Genomic DNA, 4,740 nt, shown 5'->3' on the forward strand with positions numbered 1-4,740 from the left:
GCTTCAAAAGTCAGCCTCCATGATGACATGCGGGTGCAGTAGTGCATTGGTTCAGATGTTCTCACTCATCTGTAGAGTTAAATACAGTGCTGAATGGTATAAATGGGTTTTAAGCAGCATGAAAAGCCACTCATGCATTACATTTTGAAGGGAGATCTTCGATTACTGCCACATAGTAAGGTCAAATTGCATTCTCTACTATGTTTTAACAGTTTGGCTCCATCATAAGGACCAGCAGGTGATAAAATGGTGGGCTTTTGGTCAAGACCTGTCACACTGTAAGCACTACAGAAAGGAAAACATGACAAGGAATACACCCACCATTTAAGCTGGTGAAATCATGTCCAAGATAGGAATTAACACTGTTTTTTTTATATAAAATCATCTCATCGGTTACTGTATTTAACTGTTAAGTGTTGTCTTTTGTTTTGTTTTTAGTCTTCCTCGACATTTGCTGCCATTTATTGTCCCCGTCCTAACTCTTTTGAGACGTGTTGGATTTATCAAATTAGAAATGAGTACATATGTCCCCCAAAACAATATTTTTTCTCGGTTTTAACACTTAATATGTTGTCTTTTCACTATTCTCCATCTAATGAATGGATTGAATGCTTTGAAAATGATAGCATTTTGATTTTATACACTGTTTACCAAACGTCCTAACTTCATCGGAGTTGGGGTTTGTATATAAGCTCATTCTTCTGTGACTTAACAGATAGTGGGAAAAAGAAAACTCCTAAGGATGGGTATACATGTCTAACACAAGACTCTAAAAATTTAATAATTTGCTGAAAATGTCAATGAAATTTGTGATTGTAATGAAGAGTCCAAACTGTATATGACTGAAGTTGTGCCCCGATGCACTAATAATTCAATAAATACTCCACCCACACATAGTTTACTGTGACGTTTCCTAGTTCATCACTTTGGCATACTGGTAATCTTTGAAGATCACAGTAAAATACTGTGATGTGCAAGTTAGGTGAGAAATGGCAAGTGATACAATGATTTTAGAGTAATTTGCTGTGTGCCGTGTGACCATCACAGTAGCATAGTGTACCAGAAAATCAGAGTAATTAACTGTGAGATTTCACAGTAAATTACTCTGAAATCTTTGTAATTTTTTTTTACTGTGTACCGATTGGGTAGTGGTAGGTAGGAGTGCACTTTAAAAAAGTGTGTGTTTGTGAGCTTCCAGTTACACAGACCGGAGCAGCGACTCGACGGAGAGTACGAAGCCAAGAGGAAACTGTGGATGACTGCCGGAGTTGGAAACGGAGGAATCGTTGTGGAGGACCTGCTCCCTGCCCATATGGTTGCCCTTAACCCTTTAGCCACCTGAACTATTGCAATTGTGCTGTGCCTGCCTCCGCTGCTATATCACTGCATGTGCTACTATGAGATTCCACACTCGGACAGGACTGGAGCGACCATGTAGGAGCCATTTTGAGTAGTTTATGTTTATCTTGTCTTTCAATATTGCTATTTACAAACTCCATTTTTCTTGTTTTGCTTTTCTATATCTAATATCAAACCTGTTTTGAGTATGTATGAGTAAGATTGAGTGAGTGAGTGATTGTGAATGAATGAGTATGCCCTCTACAGGCAAAGAGGGAAATATACCGACAGGTATATTGGTGTGCCATCCTGACACGACTGGGAGGGTTCCGTGATGCGCATACTATCATAGACCGTGGCAATGACTGGAAGCGGAAAGAATGGACTGCTGAAAACCTAGAAACTTAGAAATTTAGAAATACTGCCACTGGAACCCTTGAAAAGTTTATGTAATATGCTAATAAATGTCAGTACACTTTATTTCCGCCTCCTGGAGTATGTTCACGAGTCATGATGATCATGCCGAATCCTCAAATGTAGTCGACCAAACCAAAGTCAATGGGACTCAAAAAACATCAAGGTTTTTGACAGTACAGACCAGATCCTTCCGACCCTCACCCCCCAGCATGCTTCTCAAAGATCTAACGTGATCTATTAACACGAATACTTTGAGAGTGATGCAAAAACCAAAATATTTATATTGGTTATAATGTTTTGGTTGTAAGGTAAAAAGGTTTATGTTTACCCATTTCAGAGTAATAAAAAAGAAACTCACACCACCCGCATCAGTGCTCGCCCAGTGCTTCACTGCCTGCCTAACAAGCTTCCATTGTTTAAAAAAAAAAAGCTTTTGCTAAAGTAGCATACCTGTCAACTTTGAGCTACAAAAAATGGCAATGGCAAAATGTTTTTTAAGCCAAAAATCGGACAAATTGCAACAGGCTACATCCTGACAGTCAACGGGACAAGAGTGACAGGTCAGACAGTGCATGCTTTTCCACATAACACTGATAGTCCTCGCACAAGGCCAAAATCCCCCACAGCCCATGTTTTAAAAGGAGCATGTACAGCGTTGTTTTGTCGCTCAAGTTGTCTGGGGCTGATGCAAAACTTCATGCTGGTTCAGTGTGTGATCAGTTAAATTCTCACGATTCGCTGTTAGACTAGCACGGAAATCCTAGCTTGTGACACCTAAAGGCATTTGTGAGACAAAGAGTCTTATTATGTCAATTTGGGTGTGCTGAATTCAAATCTGCAATATGCCGATCTCTGTCTTACCTCTGTTGACCTCTAGAGGTCATTGAACCGTGACACTGAAAGTGTACCAACTGATACTCATTTGAGTATGGGGGCTATATGCCGACTGTCTCAAAAATGGCTTTAACTCCTTAAAGGACAATTTCACTATTTTGAACATTAAGGCCATTTTCTGAGTTGTCTGCAATATTTTAGAGTCCCCCTCACCGTTTATTTCATCTTTGCGGCAGTCTCTGTTATTTGGCTAATTTGGATTTTATCTCAACTATCTTTAGAATGGTCATCTATGGGCATGTCCAACTCTGTTCTTATAATCATCTTTAACATTAGATTTCAAGATTTTTTTTTTTGTGCAACTCACAGACAGTATCTCACGTGAAGGGGAGCGAGTGGGATGGAACAGAATCACTATTGGAGGAGATTGAAAAATATTTCACGTCACCGCTATTACTGACTCTTGTTCTGACTCTTGTTCTAGCTTCCAGTTCTGTGAGGCAGAGATTAAGCATATTATTCTGATTTCTCTTCCCATCGCTGGTAGAACATCTTTTACCGGAGACGGAGAAAGACGTGCAGCACGAAATGGATAGGATTGAATTTAGATTGTAGATCGTGGTTCTCGATTTCAAACAACTTTTAAACTCCCCAGAGACTTCAGCTGGATAATGAGGGAGGCTCTGTGGTCAGTTATGATTTTTTTTTTTTTTAAATCGTCATCCCGAATCCCAAATGGCACTGTCAGGAAACGGCATTGAAACAAAGCCATTGGAATTTGAAACGGAACCGAAAAATTCAGTGCTCAGCCCTAGGTATGAGCTGCCCATGCATTGCCGATCCTACACTGTGCTCCAATAGTCCCTCCACTTAATAGCATGTTATAAGTTTGTATTCAGTGACACTAGTGACTGCTAACCGAATCTTGAACTTCATTGAACATGTTGGTTTTTAGATTGCCTTTATTGTCCCCAAGGGGAAATTTGTTTCCACCACCATCAAACAAGTTTCCAGCCAACATGAAAACAAAAACATCTACAATAGAGTACGCAAGGACAAACACAAAGACATCAAAGTGCAATATACATTCACACAGGGATACTGTCATGAATACATAGGCCTACTCTCAACATACACACACAACCACTCAGACATGCACACTCCAAAATGTAACATAAGCACTGTATTTTGATTTCTTGAAATAACACAACATTGCATAATAGGTATAGTGCCAAAGATTAGGCTCATATAGACTCATAACTATCACATTCATGATTCATTAACATCACACAAAGATATCCATGCAGTGGACAAACAAATTTAAATTGTATTCAACCTACCTGTAGAAGAGGGTCCATACCCAAGCAATCAAACACAGTAGGCTATAGATGAGCATGGATCACAATCATTTTAGAAAATCCAAGTCCCTCCTTAGTTCCAGTGTTGTAACTAAGTCTGAGTAACACAGAATCGTTAAGCCTATATGAAAGAAGTCATTTGCTCCACTTCCTTTAAGTCATGTGACACACTAGGCTAACTGTCAACTAGGCCTATGTGGTTTGCCCCACATTGAACACTAAAGAAGAACTGAAACTCCCAAAGTGAAACCCACACCTCTAAATCGTGTCCTGGCTGCAGAGATGTATTGTGAAGTAACACTATTCAGTTTAATGGTAGTGGAGTAGGCCTATTTCACTTTTTTAATAGTTTATTTCCAGAATTTCTGCTGCCATTCACAAATTGCATTCACAATTTATTTTTTTCATGAATACTTACCAATACCATTGATTTGAGTATTCTTAGAAATAAAAACTTTTCATAGACTGCATGAATGTCCGCCAATTTGAATAGCCAGTTATAGACATCTTTGACTCCCTAACTTACTGCATTTTGGTCAGTCCTGTAGTCTGAGTTTACTACTTAGTAAATATATACAGGGGTTGTACAAAATAAATGAGAAGCCTGTCATTTTAGTGTGGGAAGTTTCATGCCTCAAGTGGCCAATCTTCATTTGTTGCACTTAAAGCAGTAAAGTGAAATGTGAAGGTTCAATTAGCAGGGTAAGAGCAGTTTTTTGTTGTTGTTTTTTTTTCAAAAATGCACACAACATTATGGGTGACATATCAGTGTTCAAAAAGGAGAAATCCTTGG

The sequence above is a fragment of the Engraulis encrasicolus genome, chromosome 16 (assembly GCF_034702125.1).
Source record: "Engraulis encrasicolus isolate BLACKSEA-1 chromosome 16, IST_EnEncr_1.0, whole genome shotgun sequence".
Lineage (NCBI taxonomy): Eukaryota > Metazoa > Chordata > Actinopteri > Clupeiformes > Engraulidae > Engraulis > Engraulis encrasicolus.